The sequence below is a fragment of the Lissotriton helveticus genome, chromosome 7 (assembly GCF_964261635.1).
Source record: "Lissotriton helveticus chromosome 7, aLisHel1.1, whole genome shotgun sequence".
NCBI lineage: Eukaryota > Metazoa > Chordata > Amphibia > Caudata > Salamandridae > Lissotriton > Lissotriton helveticus.
Window position 1 is genome coordinate 1,086,695,064 of NC_136068.1, and position 23,678 is coordinate 1,086,718,741.

Below are 23,678 nucleotides of genomic sequence, written 5' to 3' on the forward strand. Positions count from 1 at the left end.
GTTGGCAACCGGTCCTGGTGCCACCCTACCTGGCGGCAGCCAGCCCCACGCTGCGCACAACATTTTGTCACTCTCAGCATGTGGTTGGCCATTGGGCCTGGCTTACAGCCTGGTCCTACGTCCAACTCCATAAAGCACACAGCCTTTGTTTGTGTGTGCCGTGGGGTTGGCTGTAGGGTCCATCTTGCAACTAGGCACTGGTTCCAAATCCCCATAGGCATCCAAACCCATGCTGTGCACAGACTTTGGCAGCGGAATGTTGGCCACAGGACTTGGCCTGCCGCCAAGCCCTGTGGCCAAACCCTCAGCAGGCTGCAAATGCCACACCGTGCAGAGCCTTTGGCCTGCGCAGCGTAGGGTTGGCCTTCAGGTCCCAGGAACCACATCCCCTGTTGCAAAACATATATATTAAGTGCAGCCCTCTTCCCAACTCTTATTTGATCCTGGGACCCATACCCAGGACCAGTTCCAATTAAAAGTAGAGGGGGGCATTTGGCCTCTCTACCCAAGCCTTTAAAGACCCCGAGAACCCTTTTCCCCAATTCAAATGCAATTAAACAATAAAGGAGGCCGTGCAGACCCCTCCTTCCTGAAACTTTTTCAACCCTGGGGACCATGCCCTTCAGGATCATCTGTTTTTTTAAAAGGGGAAGGGGGGCATACGGCTGCCCTCCCTCGAGCCTCTATTGGGCCCCTATCCCCCAGGGCGTTAATTTTTAAGAGTGAGTGGGGTCACGTGGCCCCCTCTCCTCAAGCCTTATTAGGCCCCAGGGACCCCATCCCCCGGGGTCGCATTACATGATAAAGGGGAGGAGGCCATGTGGCCCCCCTAACCGACTCTTATTAGGCTCTGGGGACCCATCCCCTGGGAGGAGTAACTAATAACGAGAGGGAGGAGGCCGCGCAGCCCCCCTCCCTGAGCCTAATTAGGTCCCCGGAGACCTCATCCCTGGGGCCGAAATGAGAGAGGGGGCTTCATAGGCTCCAGGGACACCACCCACCAGAGCTGTTCTATATTGTAAAGGGAAGAGCATCCCCTTCCCCGGCTTTCTAAGGCCAAACTGTGGGCCGTATTAAAAGGGGAGGAGGTCCATGCAGCCTCCCTTCCCGAGTCTATTTTGGCCCAGTGGAAGCCATCACCTGGCACCCGCATCATTTAAAGGTGGGTTCCCCGATGCCCACCCAGGATGTCCTTGATGCCTACCCACGGCACCCACTTCAGAAAATATTTACGCTTTATTCTTCATTTTAGCCCAGGGGGTGGTTCTTCTGGGTTCCCCCCGTGATGGTAGGGTATCCCCTTCCCTAACCCCCTTATATCATTTTGTTTGCAACTTCAGGACAGGGGACTGAGTATCCGAGTCCTGTTATGGCAGCCAGCAAACTTTTTCTCCTATTGCTGGCAGCCAATCAGAGTGCTCGCTCTCACAGGAGTCTGAGTCCCGTGGGAGCCCAAGGGAGAAAAAGCTTCCTAGGCCAATCAGAATGCTCTGTTTTTAAATTGCCTCTCCAGCGAGACTCTCTAGGACCCATCCACCCTGAAGTACAAATATTTTAAAACCTTTATTTGTTACATTTATTTATTTTGAAGGTTTTATATAGTGTGAACAAGACCCTTGCGGGTATCAGAGCGCTTTACAAGGTAAATATAGAAAACAAATAGGCATATAGTAAATAACAGAGTTCCATACGAATCAAGAATGGTATAATCACAAAATTTCTGGTTCAAGTGAATTTGGCCATGATAAGAGATTTCACTTCATTTTTGAAAGAAGCAGTAGAAAACTTCTTAACACATTATAAAAAGTGCAATCTGTGGACCAAGATCTAACTTCCTGCCACAGTTGGTGTAATTCCTTTCAGCAGTTTTTGCTGTAGACCTGCCTAAAGAAGTCTATTGAAAATGCATGGGTAAATTTACTTTTGGGGCCCCCGTTTTTTTCTCAGTCCTCGCTTGACGATCACTCCGAAACTTTCCAGGAAGGTGCTGAAGTGAATTTGCTTTTTTTTTGGAAAGTTTTGTGAAGAATCATCAAACAGCACCAAAGTTATTAGCAAACCAAAAAAGTCCATGTAAACAAAAAACACAGAAATTCGCCAGTTATAGTTTACTAAGCTAACTATAACTTGCAATCCGTCATGCACTGGTAATGACCCCACTCATGACATGATAAATGGCATCATTGCGGGTATCACTGATGTCATCTCAAATGAACACTGATGAAACCTCGGATAACACCATAGTATTATATAGCATAGAGTTACTGAGTGTGCATGAGAGTCCATTGCATGGAAAAAACACAGGTCTTACGGCAAATGTAATAGTGCTTATTGAAATTCATATAGTGCATAATTTACAAATCAATAAAGTTTGGGGTGCAAGTATTACTCCATGATAAACAGGGTAAAAGTTGAGCACACCTGATGTGGGTTGCAGAGGTATGTGTGAGATAGGTTGAGGATTAAAACCTAAGCATGTTCTAAAAAATCTATGAGAAATACCAGAGCCTCTGTTGACAATAGATTATCCATCAGTAGATATCTGGGCATGTGCCCATGTTTACAGTTGTAATACAGTGCTATATATTCAATGTATTAAGGACATTTATAAGGTGTGGATGTTTCTTTCAAGAACTTTGCTGAAGATTTCACGGCACCGGTGACTGTTGAACAAAGTTTAATGTAGGGTGAACTGCTTAGAGATCGTTCATCTCAAACTATATCTATCACAGTACAACAGCACCTAAACCTTTGTTTTTTGCAGTGAATTTCTGACATTTTTGTTTTACACAAAGGAAGATCTTATCACGATCCCAAACTATAAGGTCATGTCACCCTTAGATTTTTTGTTCAGTGAATTTCTTTTTGTTCCTTCATATTAAGCCAACGTTGACACTGCTCACAGCCTATGGCCCCACCAGGGGCAGCCAAGTATGGCAATGCACGGCGGGGGGATGGCCACAGGGCCTGACCTCTGACTGGGTCCTGCACCCAAGTCCATGTGGACATACATCCCCCCTGTGCACGCCTAACCCACATCTTGTTATTTATGGTTTTAATGTTTTTGCAAATCCTGTTATACTCTTGCAGTGCCAACTACATCCCCACAGTACGGCGGTTCTACGAGAGTAAACCTTGAGCAGCAAAGCTCCAGCAGGAGTACTGCAGTACTTTATGGGAGGGCTGCATTTGGTCCCTCTGGAATACAGTAATTCCTGCGAAACAAAATAAATAAATACGGGCATAGAATCTCCAAGTCCTGTAATGGGGGTCACAATATTTACTTCTAAGCTAAGACCAGCCAATAGGATCAAATAATGCTCCCTCTGTTAATCGGAGGGTTCTATTTTTTTGCAAGTTTTTGGAACCACAGGACTCCCTCAGGAACAACCGTCGTTATATACCTATTTTTTTTTACTCATTCAAGCTAACCCCAAACACCTCTTTAAAGGCAAAGTTCTCGAAAACGACTGAACAGATTTATTATGAGTAACGTTCTAACTTTCGGCCACATTTGATGTAATTTTGCATGTTGAATTGTTCTTCTGTATTGGAGAGCAAAATTCCCTATGGGAAAATACATGGGAAACATTTTAAGTTTTGGGATCCCCTTTTTCTTGGCCCCCGCTAGACGGAGCAGCACAAACTCTTCCATGAAGGAGCAGATGTGGCAATGTTGTTTGACTTTAGTTAGCAGAAAATAGGCAATAGGTTGTTCCGAACAGGGGGGCCTAAAATATGTCTGGCTCAGGTTTTCAAAAATTCTATAGATTATGCGGCACTCACCAGCCTTCGGGCTTGGGCTGGGGTTAGTTTTCTCCACTCATCACCCAGATAGGCAAACATTCTTCCGCGTAGCAGTGGGCAATTGATATTCTCTCCTCTTCAGCTCCTCACAGATTTTCTCCTGGGACTGAGTCAAACATTAAAACATTACATTTTAAAGGCTAAATTTCAGGTTTCCACTCCATTCTCCTGCATTGTGACAACAAAACTTTTCTAGAGTTTCATGCAGCTGAAAAACTAAGATTGGGGACCCCTGGAACAGCAATGTTGAGCTCACCCCTCTTCTCTAACTCAAACCCAACCTTTCTAGTTAATTCCCATTAATCTTCAAATGATATTTGCTCCCTTAAGCATCCATGTGGCTTAGTCCTCATGTAGTGCTTGACTTCAATAAGGCTGAGACGGCGCCTAGTCTGAATAGAAAAGATGCTTTTGTAGGGTGTTGCAAACCAGATGCACCACTTGGCCCCTTTCCTTTCCTGGCTATTGTGTGGACAACTTTTTAAGTAGCAGATAGCAGACCTAGATTCCCAGAAGCTATTACAGAGTTGTGATCCCAGACATAAATGTATTTTCCTTTGGAATGCACTAAGCAGCTAAGAGTCAACAGAATATGCATCTCAGATTCCTAAACTAGTGTCAGGGTTACGGAGTTTAACTTTACTACTGGTCTATTTAGCTCCAGGCACTTAAATGTTGCAAACCTGTAAGCACTTTCCTATTAACATTTACAGAATGAGGGCCTGGTTTAGAGGTCACAAACGTGGCGGATATCTCATCCGCCATATTACACGTGCATTATATTCCATGGCACTTGTAATACAGCGTACAGGTTAATTTCCACTTTTGTGATGGAGTAACCCTTCCGCCGAAATCTAAATCAGGCCCTGAATGTTTAAATACCGTGTCCACACTTCAACCCCGGCTGCAGGAACATGTGTATTGCAAATTCATGTTGTTTGGGTATAAATATGAAAAATGTTTCCTTCTTGCCCACAACTCTGATTTGCATTCTGTAAAAATGGGCCCGAGCACAGAAGATTTAGTAGAGTGACAGTTATTGCAATTTGAAAATAACATTGGCTGTCCGTTTAAATTGAGCATATGTGGATGAGAACTGCTTAACATGCTCCTGTCACTCAACAAAAAACACAGATGCCCAGAGTAAAGAGATGGGTGAACACCGCAAAATATGCACTGTCTTACAGTGTGCAAAAGCAAAACTGTGGTGGCTATTGTCCAAGTAACATGCAACTATATCTTGTGTTAGGATTACAATGAAAGCATTACAAACTCACCCACCTAGACAGAAGAGCAGGCGCTCTCCAACTCACATCAGATTTTGGGGCTCTATAAAGAAATGTCTTAAAGAGTTGGCAAACTTAAGTGTAGGCAGCTTTTTTATTGATACTCATTTGGCTGGAAATCTCACGGATTGGGTAGTAGTATTTTTTCCCACAAAATCAAGGTTGTGGCAAAGAATGGACGACCTGTTAATTGATTTAGTCCCCAGTCCTAGTGGGACATTCACACTAAACCTTAGACGCGGGTGACCCATCACATCAAGAGTAGAGATACCTTAATTTTCTCATGATCAGCTACTGGAATGAATTTAAACACTGCCCTCTACGCGAGAAAGCCAATACAACAAGGGCTTTACATTATGCGCCATTTCATCCCAGCCACAACATTGGAAGTCGCTACATCCTGGGTACGTTTTACAAATACCACATCAGGGGCATGATTGCCCTTACATCGGAGGTAAGTATAGGGAAATATTACAATTATTGAATAATCTTCTTAACTCTGCCATGTTTGTACATGTGTGTTCACTGAAAAAACAAAGGTTAAAGTGACCTAACAGTTAGGTGTTGAAATGAGGTTAAAGTTAACAGTTAAAATCCAAAGAACCTCTGAAATTGGCCGGTTGTAGTTTGGTGAACTAACTATGGCTTGTGCCCCCATCATGCATTTTTATGCTCTTGCATATTACATCACTCATGACATCAAAAATGACATATTAGTTATGGCTACCCGCTATATCCAAAGCACTAATTTGCCAACAGTTCAGAAACAAAGAATTCTGCAGCTGCGCCAACATCTTATAAGGCTGGTTTGGGGTGGCGGGCGGACTAGGGTTGCTTGGCAGATCTTGACTCTTCCGTATCAAAGGGGAGGCCTCGGCGTTCCAGATATGTATTTATATTACTTAACAGTGCACTGCAGTTATGCTTACCCTTGGTATCACCCGGAGGCCCGGATCCCCTTCCTGAGGCCGGAGGCGGACCTAGTGCTCCCTCACAAATTGTCCACAGTACTTCCCAATGGAATTCCTAGAGACCCACTTGACATACAAACATTCTCCACTACCAGCTGAGCATGGGAGAAGCTGCGTAGACTACTAGGGCTGGATCTTCTTTATTTTCCGGCATTGCCGCTTCCAAGCCCTACATGGCTCCCCATCACGGGAGAAACACTAGTGCAACGCACATTAGCTAAATTTGATATACGACAGATTGGTGATGTCTTCCCCAATAATCATATATTTTCGATGCCTGAGGACGCTAGGTTTCAGGGCAGTACTTTCATGGACGCCTTCATAATGAGCCGCACACATTCCGCTCTGCGAGCCAACCTACCTACCTATCCAGTGGCGCCGGTACCTGCGGCCCCATTAACACGGATTATAGAGAGCTAGACAGGCGCTCATTTAATTTCTAAAATGTACAAAGCGTGCCTCAAGATACGTCCGGTCACTGACAAGAAAGTCCGCTCGGCATGGGAGCACGACCTCGGTCGTCCCAAATCTGATGATCAATGGGAGCAGTGCTGCAGGGTCACAAGGGAAATCTCTCAACACTAGGCACAAACTCATTCACTTTAAATTCCTGCGCAGAATCTATCACACTCCTGCCTGGTCGCATAAAATCGATCTGTCTAGACCACATCATTGCTTGAAGTGTTATTCCCCCCAAGCGGATTTTGCCCACTTGACATGGACGTGCCCTAAACTACAGCTGTATTGGGAGCAGGTACATGCTACCCTAGGCAAAATGACCTCTCTGTCACTGACCCCCACCCCAGAGATCGCACTCATGGGTTACATGATTAACTTTCCCAAAGAGACAAGAAGATTCGCCGCACTTGGATTTCTGCTGGCTAAGCGGGAGGCGATAGCTCTGTTGTGGGGCAGGAGAACAGCTCCAACATTGCAGGCCTGGCTGCGCAACCTAGATTATTGTAAAGCAAATAGTGAAATTTACGCGTCATTAATGCCAAACTCCTCACTGCCTAAAGACATATGGGACCCATACTGGGCGTATATTGCCGAGAGATGCAGAGACACAGACACACAAATTGAAAATGGTATTGTGCCTGAAGGGGTCGGCTGACATGATATGACAAGGACAGGCACTTCTGGTTGTTTAATGTATTTTAAGTTTGCACTTCTGTCTTGTTCTGATTTCATTATGTACCATGGTTTATTGATGTTGTACATGTCGCGAATTAGGATGCTCAATCATGCCAAAGCACTCCTGTTCGAACATGCTGACCTGTGTCACCTGTCTATTCCTTAGCCCTTTGGTCTTAATTTTTTGCTCTACTGTTGCCACATGCTGTGATATGGATGTCATAGAATAATTCTGCCATGTGACGATATGCCTAACTGTTTCAATACTGTTTCCTGATTATTATGTGTGAAAACTGGAAAATAAAGATTAAAAAAAACCAAAAAAACAGTTCAGAAACAAAGAAAAGTGGTCCAAGTTATGGAATGCGTTGTAATTGTAAATGTTATTTATATAGAGCTTATTACCGCTGAAGAGGCATTGAATCGCTTCGCGCAGAGTAGCACGCTATTCCGGGACCCAAGACTAGAAAATAATAGTGGATTAGTAGTATTTTTTTTTTATGTGTGTGCATTATTTGTGTAAGGTTTGTACTCTTGATTTCTTGAGTGAATAATAGAGTTTAGAGATGGGATAGGATGGAATGGATTTGAAAGTGGAAGTAGTAAGTTGTTTTTAGCTCTCGCATGCGCTACATAGGAGGGGACCTCTTGAAATCAATTAGCTTTTTCGCCCAAAAACGTGCACGCTTTGCATTGCTTTCAATGGTAACGCGTGCACGTTTGGCGATTCCCTTGCGGGAGCGAGCTTTGGCGACATTTGTTTGTAATTAATTTGCAAACAGATGGTGCCAAAGCTTGCTCCCGCAAGGGAAACAGGCGCAGGCCCCCCTCCTCTCTCCCCTTCCCCTGCTGCCTCCTCTTCTCCTCGTCAAATTTGTTTGTTTTTGCTGGGAGATAGCTGCCTTCCTTTCAGCGGATCTCTTACTCCCTCCAGTGGTTTACATAGCCGGCTTGTGGGGGATCTGTGTTCTCAGCATGAGAACTGCAATGTGTTTCGGTGCATGAGCGCCTCTGTGCATCTCTTCAACACAATGATGTCGCCGGCAGACTTATTGTTCTAAATACAATAACTTGGGGGCATGTGTTACCCGGTGCAGCGCACCCACACCTAGGCACACACCTCACTCTCCCCCACCACTACAGCCACACCAGCGACGTACCACAGACAGCAATTCCTTGAAATAATCAATTGTCAATACAGCCATCAATCACCCACCCCTCCAGGTCCCCGTCTAAAGAAATCCAGGGATCAACCACATCAGTGCAGACAATATGCAGAGCAAAGCCTTTGGAAAGCGTACTTATTCTGCCAGTGATCGCCCCAGCAAGGTCGACAGCGCCTCTGGAAGCAGCCGGTCCCAAATGGTTTCCAAAGGCTCACTTCACGCAGATGCGCATGTAGCAAAGCCATTGAGGTTGCACTGAGTGCATGCCTTCTGACGCGGACAGAGCAGGTGCCATAGGCCAGCGCGTGCCGCAAGTCTGTCCGCCGCGAGACCAAAGTGCTGCTAGGAAAACATCTCCCGTTCTTGCGCGCGAGGAATCAAGCGTGCCTCTCCAGCACTCTGTGCATTACTTTCTCTTCATGCTTGCATGAAGCGCTCACTCTTTCATGGAGGTGACACATGCGGTGGAAGTGGCATGCAGTCCGATGTGGTCTGGAGGCTGCGCTGCTGACCATGTACTTTGTGATGAGGAGACGCGTTCTACCGGGTAGCTTGTGGTTAAAAAAAAATTGCGAGACCCTAAGCTACTTCCTTTATATCTGTACCTTAAATACGTAAAATTGAATGTACAGTCCTGAAAGGTCCAAATCAGATGTTCCCACTGGGCTCCACGTCACACATGGGATGCATTAGGTAAGATGGCGCGCTGCTGTTGTCTGCGCCAGGAGCACTCTCAGTAGGACAGTTCTCGTCTTTGCAGAAAGACAGACCGGGGAACTGAAACCGCCACTTGCCTTCTATGCAGAGAGACCAGAAGAAATCGGGAAGGGTCGGGGAAAGACGCCCCCCACAGGCGGGTACAGTGTGAGAAGGCACACACCTTCAGCTGCATGGCGGAGGGTTCCTAAGGGCAGAGCTTTAAGGGGGATGAAAAAACTGTGGGGTCTCTCAAAGGGGTGTGGCCAATGTAATTAAGGGCGTGGCTTAAAAACACGATAAACAAAAAATCTGTTCTTAGCATAGTGTTTCATTGCCCCCTTTAAAAAATTGCTGGTGCTGAGCACCGGTGAGACCCAGCCCACTTAAAGCGCTGCCTAAGGGGTAAACTAACTGACTGTATGCCACTTCGCATTTGGGGATATCCTATTCGGCCTGGACGCGCTTCTGTAAAATAATGCAAGGGTAAAGGCATTTCTTATTTGCGTCGCCTACGTGGATGTCGGGCCCCCGTCCCCACACAGGATTGCATAGAAGCAAAACGTGACCCTGTGTGATTGATGTGGCACCAGGGGCCGTCCAATAACAGCGGCCCCTTCTATGGAGCCAAAGTCATAACCCACTGGCCTTTTCTGTAGAGCGGTTTGTCCTAAACATAAATGTTCTCTGTAAACACCACCACTAATCCTTGGATCTAGGAGCACAATACATTATGCTTTCTTTAAAATAAATAATTGGCACTGGAAGGCTAACGTTCTCTTCAGCCATGCTTACCTGAAATAGGAAATATCAAATGGTCATTTTATATAGATTTTATTTTCACAGTGTCAGATTAATATAACAGGATATTGTCAACAAGGAACTCAGAATCTACACCGTTTATGCAGTAAACATATGGGGCATGATTCTACATCAGGCATGTTTCACAACCACCAGCTCACAAATTAGAAAATAAACTCCATAGTATGCTCTATAACTTGCTGTATGTGGGAGGAGTGGAGGAGGTGGGGTGAGAGGGCGGGGGTTGGGGTCGTTGGGCCCCAAGATGGCCACAGTTTTTGTGGGCTCAGATTTATTCGATCGATCAGTTGTCTATCTCAGGTGGTCCTTAAGTGCTACGGTAGAAGAATATTGTGGGAAAAGCCGAGCACTCACTGGAAGGCCATGAACAGAGATCTCAACTGGTGGGCTGTGAATCTGTGGTCCTTTGCTTCTCCTGTGGCCTCAGTGTATGCTACTGTACAGGCCTGTCGAGATGATGGTAGCAAGCTGGCAGCAAAGGCAATAGCTCTCGCTAAGCACGTATAAGGTCCCAAAGGCGAGACCTATTGGCTATGCCAATGCTTGTTCAAAGTAGTGCCTGTTAGTTGGGGGAGAAGGCAATAAAGGAGGGAAAAGTCTGAGGGATGTTTGAGGGTTCATAGTAATCAGAAATGTTTGGGATGAGTCAAAAAGAGGAGGAATGGGACAAGGCTGAAAGGAAAATAAATGTATAGAAAAAATCTGGGATTATGTTATACATACAGATATACACATGACACTTGGTAAGGTTTTATTAGCTGGAGAAAACACCTCCTCATAAATACCCATATGTACATCGAAGCTGCAATATTTACATGGTTGGAAGTGCATATTTATCTTGTGCTGAGGAATGATTTTTTTTAATGACATTGCCTAAAGATTTGGTAGCAGGAATAACTCCTCTATATTTGTACAGCAGTAGCTTAAAAATCTATTCATACCTTCACAAGACATTACTGTTTCAATATAGGCTATAATCAACAAAAAGCAGAAGCTATACATCACTTGAAAAATAGCCAATATTGCATAAAGTGCTCAGCAAGTAAAAAACTAAGACATAAAATCACTCTCTTACAATTATTTTATCTTGCTAACAGGTTAAGAAGCCAAAAATTACTTAAAATGTTCATCAGAATAAAAAAATTCATAATACAACATCACTCTCCTACAATTATTTCATCAGTTGCAATACATTCTAGAGAGAGGTATAAAGAGCACTAATGCCTAAGCAGAAGCTAAAAATTGAAGGCATTACGCCGACGTATAGCGTTTTTCAGAAATCCTCCCACAGAATAGCACATGAGAGTTTCGGACATAGTGCTACGAAATAAAATGAAGGTTTATAAGGATTAAAAACATGAGTTTTAAGAACAGGTAGTAAGGGCCCGATTTGTACGTATGCAACCATAACTGGGAAATTTCAGTGATGTTCCATGAATGAACCAGAACCAGAACTCAGTTTCAAATGTGCTTTAAAAAAACAACCACACACACACTTAATGAAGTGTAGGTACTCATCGCCCCAGAGTACTTGTGTGTTACTGAGAAGTGACGGTATTCTTCAATTAAATCTATTGAACCCCTTTTGAATAATGCAGGGACTCTACCTTTAAAATTAAAACCGTGCAGTTAGTACCTCTCCATTTGTGAATACCTCTCCATTTAAAGCGCTGAAAATAAATATACATACATATGTATGTACATGCATACACAGACACATAGGGGCCCATTAGCATGGCGGTCTGCCTGCCAAAACACCCCGCCGGACGGCCTATTCACCCCCCCCGACACCTTAGCATGGCGGGGGTACCGCCGCGGACGGACAGACCGTCTGCCGTTTTTCCGCCAGTAGGCAATCGTCACGATTGCCTACCGGGCGGAAAAGGCCTGCAATATGGTGGCGGTGCCTTTCAGGCACTGTCATCCATATTATGATGTTGGTGGTTCAAAGCCTTTCCATGCATGCAGTGTTTTCTGTGGGGGCCTGTTGCGGGCCCCGGTGGGTGGGTCTGCACTTGAGGGTACCCAAGGTAACCCCCAACATTAGCATACACAAGGTGGCAGGCATCACTCGGGGCCTGTCACGTTGTGCATGCCAATGCACAAAATGCATATATTGCATTGTGGCGGGTGCTGCTTACAGCACCGACTGCCACAGTGTAATATATGAGGGATGCCACCGCAGCATCCTGATTGCTATGGCGGGACCGCCGCACCTCTGGTGGTCAGACCTGAGTACCGTTACGGTGACGGGCGGAATTTCGTAATGGACCCCATAATTAGGAGTTAGCATTGAAGAAGTAGTAGGAGTCCTGATGTGTTGATTCTTGATGTTGCAAGGATCACTTTTTACAAGACTAACAATATGCTGACTCTAGGCAACAACTGTTCAATGCAGTGAACCTGATGCCACACACCAAAACACAATATCCATACTCTGTTTTTACTGTGTATAACTAATGTATTTTATTCTATTTTTATTGTGTATAATTAATGTATTTTATGGATTTTTTGTATAGTACTATTGTCTTTTTATGATATTGATTTATCGAAATAAAGTATTCTGATTGACTGACTGACAATACCCATTGGAATGGGCACTATTTTAAGGGAACTACCCCCACCACTGGAAATGACCTTAGACCCACATCAGTGCCACACCTTCAAGCTGCTCACACTGTGAAAATCCACATGGACAAAGCGGTCTCAATGACAGCAGCTTGTCTAAACCCTAACAGACTGGCCTCATTCTCAAGCAACTTACCATTCCAGGCACTTTGTTCCAAACGGTACCTACACTATACTTTGATCGTGAAGTGGCACAACCACCCTCCCAACTAGCTGAGTATTGACTTGGCCTTGATCCCCTTATCCCTCCCCAATAAGCCCAGACTTCCTTCTTCCCTCCAGACTGAGATCTAAAATTTCCTTAAGCTGTGCCCAACACTTTACCACCTTTGAGCTCTTTTACCGCTACCTGCTGAGTACAGGACACCGCCATTTTGGAATATAGCGCTGACCGAGAACCCCAGATAAGTAAGAGCATATGTTATTATCATTAAAACCAAGGGCATGGCTGTGGAGTCGACCCTGTGATCTCCCTCTGGGAGGGTCACTTAAGGCCGCCGGTCTGGACAAAAGGACAGTGGACGGACGGACGGCCGTCCAGCCAAGATTATATTAAGTGCAGCCGAGTGCCTCTGTAAACGAGACATTCTATTTCAGGGTCAGATGTTTTTCCCCGCCTGCAATTATACTCGATTTACGAGCACGAGCTGGCTCTGTTCTGCTAATGGATCTGTCTGCGATGGGAAACGCCGGGTTTCACCAACGCAACAGCCACGAGGCCCCGACCCTGATGGATTCTGCGGTCAACCTGCAGAGCAGCAACAACAGCATGCCTTGGATTATTTAATGCAACAACAAAAAATGTTTTTCAAGTTTCACTATTAAACACAGTAACATTATTCATAGACAGCAGCTTCTCTCAGGTACTAAACAGGCACAGGCAGGGTGCAGCCAGTAAGGCTCCTCTCACACAGAACAGCGATCTTGCACTATGCCCTTTCACCCAAAGCAGGCCCGGCACAGACAGCAGCTATCAGCTTCCTTCACACAGGCCTGGCAGAGGCCTTCTCTCGCAGGCCGCGAGGACAGCAGCCGCAGGGCACGCTGACCTCGCGTACAAATAAGTGGCACACAGGGAGTCAGGGTCGGACGGGGGCAGAAAATAGGCTGGGCACCAAAATAAAAGTGGCGCCCGTTGGAGGATTGGAACACTAGAAAGCAGCCCTGGTTTGCAAAGTGGAGCAGGTTTGACCTTGTAAAGAATTGCTATAGAAGTGTTTTGCAAGGTATGGAAGACTGCGTGGATTTGAGCTTCATGCAAGCAATGTGTGTTTCAATATCAGGGAAATCAACAGTAAAAATCAGTGTAGCAAGCCATAAAACAGACCCACAAACTGCCAAAAAACAGTCCACACAGCGACCTCTCAGACCAGCATTTTGGGCACTGCCTGACTGCCCTGTTGTCCAGAGCGACACTGCGGGCAGTAGTAGAACAAGCTGCCGCTCGCTCACAGTACAGGTAAGTATAACTTTATCCGTCACCGGAGCCCACACATTGCATTACTTACCACGCCATGGGCACTTCACTCACACCTGAATCTAGTGTTGTGCCTGCTACTTAACTCAACAAGGAATCTGTAATGGAAGCTGCTGTTCTGTTTTGGCGTGCTGCCCAGTGCTTTAAATGAGATTTAAAAAGATGGAGTGGTCACTAAAAGCAGCCTGGACAATGAAGCACAACTGAGTCCTTTACAAGAACCCTCGCCTTATGTTATCATGAGCGTGGCCTATAACGTGAAGTATCATCCTGTGCTTGACATAGCGTGCCACCGCCCTGTATTTGAATCTGCCTGTTTTCATTGAATACATCCAAATGCATCACACAAGAAAGATCACATAATCTAAAGCAATCTACCTAGTGGCTTTGCTAATGCTTGCTAGGACTGACTTATTATGCATTAGATAAATGAGTAACAGACCCAGTCTTCTCTTCACATCACTTTTCGCTGCAGTCTCACTCTTGGTGTTAGTCACTTACATCCTTTTTCTCCAAACATAGCTTTCTGTTGTCCCATCATCTGCATACTACCCTTCCCTTAGTCCATCCATATGCATGTCTCACACTTCCTCAGCATCACTTTTTTCACTTTCCCCTTATATTGTCTTGTCTCGCTCCAGATTCCCATGCCTGTGCATATCTCCTTCAAACGCTTCAAAAACAACCACAATTACAATTGGCACATACGTGACTACACTCTGTCCATTCTGCATAAGGTCCAATGATTGGATGACCATTTAGTCAGATCACCTTTGACAGGCGCTGGCACAAACTCAAATTGCCTTCAACCGCAATCACAGACCTGCCAACTTACATGGCAGCACTATTAGTCGCACGATATTGGCTACCTTCACAGGGTCACCCGGTGAAGAGCTGATAGCACACTGTTTAAGACAACATGAGCTGGGAAACTCTACAGATAGTGGGTTTCCAGCACTTTTGTGGACGTTCTACAGATCCAATCTCCTAGGAGGCAGGCACAGGGCGTCAGCAATCACCCCACGGCATCAGCAGCCGCCTCAGAAGATTTTGTGATTTTCCCCATCTTTCGCAATGCTCTGTACAAATCCGCACTCTCTTTCCATAGTGCCACTTCCTCAGAAGTTCTCTGTGCATAGTTAAACACTAAAGGGCTATAGGTCCCATCTCCCTCCAGACCACACCCTCTTCAAGGCCCCTCTACCACCTTGCATATAAAGAGGATTGACGTGGTCTGGCTTGACAGCGCAGCTGTTGCCAGTCAATTATGTGAGCACCTCTAGAAACGGGCTTTGGCTCCACCAACGTGTTGGGAACCAGGATCACATGTTTTGATTAGATAGAAGTGGTGTGCTTCCACAAAGAAAGTGCTTGTCCTCCATGCAGCTGTGATCATCTGGCTGCCTACACTTCACCTTTAAGGGGCACGCACACACACATGATATTGGGACATTGGAATGCTATTAAAGTATAGATAGTTTATGTTGTTTTTCTCTGGCAGCAGCACAGATGGGAGGAGGACAGTCATTAACCTACATGAAATTTTAGGTCTACCTTGACAATGCAACTGTCATTTGACCTTTAAACCTACATCACAATTATTCTACGGTTCTTTGCTTACACACAAACACATATCTATTCTCACCCTATGTACTTGTAATCATCACACTACCATGCACCATTTTTTAAAGACAGACCAACTGGCATTGTCAATGCTTGCTTTAAAATGGCAGTTGCAAGCTACAATTGTGCCCGATCATACACCCATTCACACCATAAACTCATCCAGACACCAAGATACAGCTCAGCTTGCAGTATGTGCTATGCAAGACTGAAAAGATGTACAAAAAAAGCTCAGAAGCTGGCAGTTCTGGCCATTACGCCACATCCTCTGTCAATTTTAAACTTTAAAAGTTGGTTCCGTTTTAGGCGGCGCTAATAGGAGAAATGGGCTGGTGCAATCTGCTTCCTAAAGAGAGCTCTGGCACTTACTTTAAAAATTAACCATTGCTGTTGGTGCCGAACACTGGCAGGATCGGTCCCACTCAAAGCCCTGGAGGTGCCCCTGCTGCTGCAGCTCCAGTTGTCTCATATGCCAGCTAAACTCTACTTAGGAGATGGGATGTTGGTGACTGGTCTCAGGTAACCTGGGTACTAATCTCCGCACCCACACTTAATCACATTATGAAATCCTGGGCAAACTGGTTTCTGTTCTGCAGCCTCAGAAGTGTAGAAAAGGGCAAGTCTAAGGGAAAGGCGCAAAATAAAGAAATGACAGCTAGTAAAACCAAAGCAGCATCACGTTGGCAGCAGATAGCTTCAGGTGTTCTACTTGGGGGTACATTTGGTGGTTAACTACGATATGTGTTAAAACCTAGAATTTCCTTAGGTCAGGAAGCCTCTGCTTGGGAATTGTGATCTGGTGACTACATTAGAGACCCTAGCCCGACGCTGGTTTGAACCCTGACTACACTGTGTGGTCAAGGGGTAAATCACACCACTTCACCTCACCTTACCTCGCTGCTTTTACAGGCCAAAAGGTGTATGTAAAACAAACTCAACGATTTACATTTTGCCTCCTCATTAGCCCTCAACCATCAAGAGCTTCTCCTGACTGGTCACAGGAACAAAAGCGAAATTGAGAGCGAATCTCCGGCAGTGACGAAAACACAAAAAGCTGTCACAAAAACATTTCAATTATGAAAACGGTTCATGGAATGAAAAATGTACTACTTTTTTCCATGTGTATTATAACGAATTGATTCGTGATGAAAAACACATACTTGTGAGTGAATACAGCAGAACTTTGAATTGATGATATTATTTAAAGATATTAAAAAGACAGCATCTTTCCTCTCCATGTCTTAGTTTGATAACATGAATTTCTGAAACCGGAATAAATACATTTCATCCCCCTTAGCTTTCGGTTGCATCTTTCACCCGAGTGGCATAACTGATGCACCCTAAGAAGCTCTGCACTTCTATTTTGGAGTGAATATTTTCAAATGTTACATTCATAAATGCAGTTAGCTTGTATAGTTTGCTCTACCAATATGTAGTCCAAAAAACCCAATGCAAACTGAAGCACTTAGCTGCTTTGTTGGGGAGAGTATGGAGCACTATGTAAATACTGCAATACAATACGTTTGGGAGAATGCAAATATTCCTTCTCCTGGTGGGTATCTATGCTATAAAAATGGCATAATAAAGTTTTCAAATGTTTTCGAAAGGGTTATTTGCATAAAACAGGTTATTAACTCCATCCTTACAACAATGTGCACAACGGCATGATGCACATGAAAAGAATCACCCTTCACATTAAGGCATCAAACATTAAGTTTATGGTAACTGTGTTCCTTACGTTACATTACTGGAGAACCAATATGATAGTTTCCATCTGCTGGTGCCAAGGTGCCACCAGGTAAAAGAATTCTGATCAGCAAATGCTTTACTAAAAATAATAAATAGTAATAATATATGTCACATACAGACTGGATAGTCGCTAGCGGTTCATAGCAGGTGAGCAAATAATACTCTATACATTAATATAACCATAAAATTGATGTCATCAGACTGAAAACAATCTATATTACAATCAGCAACCGCGACTCTCTAGTTCTCGTTGAGTATAATTGTGCAAAAGAAATGTGCTTTGCTTTCGCTAACAACGTTGGGTGCTATTTGAATGACATTTGGCTGGCACTTGGAATGCCTCATTAAGATGTTTTATTAAAAATTTCATGCAGATTGGTCAGGTGGAGATCAAAGTAATTAGGGGCACTTCAAGGGTAGCATTTTTCAATTTAAATCCCATAGGATTTTTTTGCCCTGTGGTACAGCAAAAAAAAGGATCAAATGACACCAAACTTGTATGAAAATATAACATTATTTAGAATATTTTTTTTTGATGTTTGTGTACATTCAATCAGTAGTTTGAGATATCTGCAAACAATTTTTGGCAAAGCCAATAGATCTCACCTATTACACTGCTTTCTATGCCAAAATGTTTTGGCGACACACACACACTTTTTACACCAGCAAAATTGCTTTTTAAAGATAATGGGGGAGGGGGTGAAGCAACACAGCAGACCGGGGAGAGGCAAGACGAAGGCGGGATCATGGGTGAAAGAGAGCAATGTGGAGCAGGGAAGAAATACACAGGTGAGAGAGAGCAACAAGGGTGAGGGGAGTGAAGGACCTGGGAAGAGAGAGAGAGAAGCATGTGGGGAGGAGAAAAGTGCATGAGGGAAACAGCTAGAAAACACATTGGTGGAAATAGCCTTTCTTAGGGGATTTCTCCAAAACGTATTGTTTTTTCCCACCTGGTTTTTGCCAATTCTCTTTTCGTGGCCTTAGGACTCTGAGCACTTTCCCACTGTAATGCAGTGTGAAAGCGCACACACCCTTCTAACACATGCTAAAAAGTGGTGCTTACCTGATTGGTTTAGGTGCTGTACTGGTGAGAACCCTGTAGGAGATATACCACATACCCAGGGCAGGTACTGCACTGTCTACTAGAGGGCCACAGCACTGATTGTGCCACCCACAAGAATAGCCTTTCAAACATGTCTCAAGCCAGCTGTTGCAGGTTTGGTGTGTGTATTTGCACTTATGCTCAGGTTGCCATTTCTAAATCATTAGCCAATGCTAGGTGGGCTGCTCACTACCACTAGGACACCCCTAGGCTAAGCCCTGAGGGGCGGGGCATGTGGTCGGGGAAATGCAGGGAAGGTACACATGTGTGTTCCCGGCCCAGGTAATTAATAATCCCCATGTGGGTTTTCCCTACCTAGGAGGTCTGTTCTTCCATGGATCAACATGGTGGGATTGCTGAATGACTGTGTAGTAATGTTGCAATGTTAAAAGTGCTTTTGCTATACGTAGCCGATTCTCCATGATGTCACCTGTAGAATCTCTATGTCGCCTAGGCACTGAATGCTTGTTGTCAGTTGGTCCTTTCTGCTGAACCTAGCGGAGCGGTTCTCTATTGGCTCCACAACCATGTAGTTTTAATAAATACTCATATATTTATATCTGCTTCCGCCTCAATTACTACAAATTGATTGGCGACAATTCTTTCAACTACATGGTCACCCTACCCTGTGTGCAGAAACACTTGGATGAGAAAGGAAGAACCAAGCAAGTCAACCGATTTCAGACTTAAGAAAACATCGACTTTTCTCATTGGCTGTTTGCAAGTCACGGATTTTGTGGCCAAGTGCATTTCCCATGAAGACTACGAACTGGTAGGATACTTGCTCCTTTAATTTCGTTCCTTCGCTACATTGCGCTTAAAGACATTCACGCACACTCATCTCTCATGCTCAGCGTTGTCTGTCTTCACGCTTTTAACTGAACAGTCAGCATATTTCATACTACATTAAATCGCTGTATTTTCAGTATTTCGCACCCGCCTTGCACTTGGCATCTTTTGAAGTTTAAATGGCCACTTACTTCTTTCTGCTTTCTTCAGTAACTGGGAACGGGAACCATTATTCCACTTGAACATTCCTTTTGTGAATTCTCTTCAAGCTGGGAGTTCCTCGTTTCAGCGTCAGCGTTTCACATCACGTCATCTATTCACTCTAGATCTCCTCCTTGCGTTCCAGCGCACATTGTGGAAGTTGTTACCTTGACAACGTCTTCATGTGTCGCGGTGATACACACACCACTTTATTGTTTTCAAGACGTACAGCATCAACGCTCAATATCTTCAATTTGTGTTGCAGCGACAATTTTGGAAGTGGTTCTCTAGGAAACGGCTTTGTGTATTCCTGTGATATACACACCATTTCATTGTTTTTAATATGTGTATAGAAGCTGTGACAACGACATTGTGTATCATGGTGATACACACACCCTCTTATTTATTCCAAAACGACTATTTTTTCTGCCTTTCACATTATTTTTTTAACAGCAAGAGTTTCATTATCAACCAGATGTGTGTCACACGGTGATACATACACCCAAATTATTACTCTACGCGTAATACACACACCTTATACTGTTCAATATTCTTCAAATAGTAATTTGTTTCTTTTGTGTAACACACACACCTATTGTTCTCACCATTATTCATTTTCGTATGGCTTTATTTATGATAAAGGGTTTACATGCAGGTATGTGTGTTAAACGTTGACACACCTTTTGCACATCTTCACTTTTATTCTCAGTGTCAACATCTTTAATTCAATTACAACGTGTTACTATATTATGTTCAAAGTGTAAATCCATTTCCGTTTTATACATAATAACGTCTCCTTCCAAAAACATTTTTTCTCTTCTTTTTCAATTTAAAAAAATGTGTACAATGCAAGCTAGTAACCCTCCTCCTTCATTCCTGGACACTCCAGGTGAACCTCCAGTACGATGGGAAATATGGTTCGAGGCTTTTGAAACGTACTTAGGAGCAATAGGAGCATCTAGATATTCTGCTGATAGGAAAAAATGCCTTCTTTTTCACTCACTGGGGTTTGTAGGTAGATCTATATTCAAACATTTACCCATCCTATCTCCAGGAGAAAGGGATGGTCTAGATGAGTTTCGAGAAACTGTGTTGAAGTTAAAAAAAAGATTCGATAAGCAACCCAGTCTTATGATGCTAAGACACAAATTTTTCAAAAGGAAGCAATTGGACGGTGCAGATATTGATTCATATATCTCTGCCTTGAGGAGACTAGCTACAGACTGTAAGTTTGAAAATTTCAAGGACCAACTCATAAGAGACCAGTTTGTTTGTCATTGCAAAGAGAAAAGCATTAGACAAAAACTTCTTAGCCTAAGTGATCCATTGCTCGATGAGACGATAAAAGTTGCTAAAAGTATTGAGATTTCAATTACGTCTCTCAAAGAACTTGAGGACAAAAATGGCGAAAAGCTTAATGAAAGTGTCAACGCTATTAAGATTAGCAAGTCTCATACCAAATCAAAAAATGTCTCTAACAAAAGTTTCCTTCGCCTTGGGTGTGGTAACTCCACTCATACAAAAGGTAGTAGATGGCCTGTTTTTACTGTCACATGCAACTATTGCAAAAAAGTAGGTCATTTTGCGAAGGTTTGTTTAAAGAGGAAAAACTCAAAGAAACCTGTTGTGTGAGTGGTTGATTCTGATTCCGAATTAGTTTCTGTGATTCGCAAAGAGTGATTTAACCTCACAGAATTCAACTGAAAATATCAGCTCCTCTTCTGGTGCTGTTGAAGGTGATCCTTCTGATTGTGTAGACCCTACTGCAGACATTGGTGTTGGGGACAAAATTCTTCATTTACTGGTAGATTTAGGTGCTCGCATCGCAATGATCACAAAGAAATTGTTTGTAGAGACATGGGGACATTCTAATGAGTTGTTCCCTCCAGACAGATCACCTGTGTCTGATGAAGGAAACAAGATTGATCTTCTTGGATTTTTCGAAGATGACATTTCTTTCGAAAGGAGGCGCATAAAAGGAAAAATGTATGTTGCGGTCAAAGGTTTAAACATTCTTGGGTGGTTCCACCAAGGCTTATTTGGTATGATATTGAAGCCTGACACTCATGAACAGATGTTAGTGGTGGAGTGTCATGACGACACAAAATAAAACAACACCAAACAAAAGTGGACATCCAAATTTGCTTCCATGTTTGGGGATCGCCTAGATAAGATAAGTGGTTTCAAACACAAGATTGCGGTTAAACATGGTGCTGTACCTGTGAAACACAAACTTAGAGGGGTACCCTTTAGCGTCAGGTCCGACTTGGAGAAGGAGCTCAAAGAGTTATGTGTTAAGGGAGTCATCGAGCTGGCAGAGTCTTCCCTGTGGCTTTCTCCCTTGGAGGTGGCCCGCAAAAAGAACAGTCAACTCAGGGTCTGTGTCAACTTAAGATCTTTTAACAAGGAGATTTGGATCGATTCTCATCCCCTACCCAAAATATCTGATTTGTTTGCTGCCACCAAGGGAGCTAAATGCTTTTTTAAACTTGATCTTGCTAGAGCATATCATCAAGTGGAACTCCACCAGGAATCCAGGCACCTCACTGCTTTTGTCTCTCCTTTAGGGACTTTCCAATACCATCGCATGCCCTTTGGCTTAGCCTCTGCGTTTTCCGTCTTCCAAAGAGTTATGAATAACATCCTTAGAGACCTGGACTCCGTTCTGGTGTTTCAGGATGATGTTCTAGTCTTTGGGGAAGACTCCCATGCTCATGACATTGTTCTTCATAAAGTTTTATCTTTATTCAAAGAGCATGGTTTTGTTTTGAAATCGGAAAAATGGGAATTTAATTGTGACCAAGTGGAACACCTAGGACATGTGTGCCAAGAAGGTGTCGGTCCCAAACCAGGTTTATTGTAAGCCATCACAAGTGCTCCTCCTCCATCAGACAAGACTGGTGTTAAGTCCTTGTTAGGGCTTTGCTAATATTATTCAAAATTCATTCCTGACTTCATCACTATTGTTCGCCCAATAAGTGTCCTGTTAAAAAAGGTGTACACTGAGTGGAGTGAGGAGTGTGTTCTTGCATTGGAACGTGTGAAATGGTTGTTGTCTAATTGCAACGCTCTTAAACCTTTTGATCCCAATCATGACTGTTGTATCACTGTTGACGCTAGCCAAGTTGGTCTAGGGGCTTTGTTAACTCAAATTGTTGAAGGTGTTGAGCAAACTATTGGATTCGCCTCTAGAGTTTTGAGAGCAACTGAACACCAATATTCAGTCGTTGAAAAGGAGTTGTTGGCTTGTTGTTGGGCCAAGAGAAAAGTTTCGCCCATATGTGTGGGGTAAGCGTTTTTTACTCCTTACTGATCATAAACCTCTTGTGAATATTGTGGGTGACAACATGAGTAAGTGTTGCACGCCCAGGATTCTCAGAATGGTCACCAGACTATTACAATATCAGTTTGATGTCAAACACATTGCGGGTGGAAAGAATTTCGGGGCAGTCTTCCTTTCTTGGTTTCCTGTTAGCAACAATGAACAAGACAACATTAAGTATAAAGATCTTGTTGACGAAGATTGCGAAGATTGTTTGATTGCCACTCTTGACATCCCTGAACCTAAAGTAGGTTCAGAAGAGGATTGGAGATCCGCTTTTCTGGCCGATTCCATTCTTCGTGATATCTGTGATTTAGTTAAGAATGGTTGGCCATGTGAAAAGTTTCTCTCTCCATCATTACAACCCTGTTGCAAGATTGAAAGTTAATTATCATTGGAGGATGGTTTATTGATGAGAGGTGAGAAACTGGTTCCTCCTTCTTCTCTCAGGATTAACATTTTGAAAAGGGCTCAAGAAGGGCTTTAGGTGCCACACTCACTAAACGTCATATTCAAGATGCTTTTTGGTGGCCGTCCATGGATACTGACGTAGAGGACATGGTTCAAGAGTGCTGTGTTTACAAGACTTCAGATAAGTCTTTGAAGGTTATCCATTGTATGTCCGGATGGACCATGGGTTAAAGTAGGGATTGATATCCAGGGGCCCTATGATGTTTTATGTGGGCAGAATAAGTCCACTCTTGTCCTTATGGATTATGCATCAAAGTGGCCTGGGATAAAACTTGTCAAAGAAGCGAATTCCAAAACTATCATTGATTTCCTCACTGAAGTATTTTTGAGGGAAGGTTTTCTGGAGATAGTGGTGTCTGACAATGGAAAGCAATTTGTTAGCAGGGAATTTCAGCTATTTCTACAGTCTTCAAGTATCAAACATGTTAAGAGCT

At 43.8% G+C, this 23,678-nt stretch overlaps 1 protein-coding gene across 5 annotated transcripts in view; it reads right to left on the minus strand.

Annotated features, from left to right (window-relative positions):
* Positions 1-23,678, minus strand: part of AATK (apoptosis associated tyrosine kinase) — a 508,162-nt gene that overhangs the window by 449,840 nt on the left and 34,644 nt on the right. The window contains exon 1 of one of the 5 annotated variants that reach the window (XM_078654152.1): positions 3,787-3,913. The exons of the other annotated variants lie outside the window; for them this stretch is intronic. The gene's annotated coding sequence lies outside the window, so the exon portion shown is untranslated. Of the gene's footprint in view, positions 1-3,786; positions 3,914-23,678 lie in introns of those variants that run through there. 5 annotated transcript variants of the gene reach the window in all.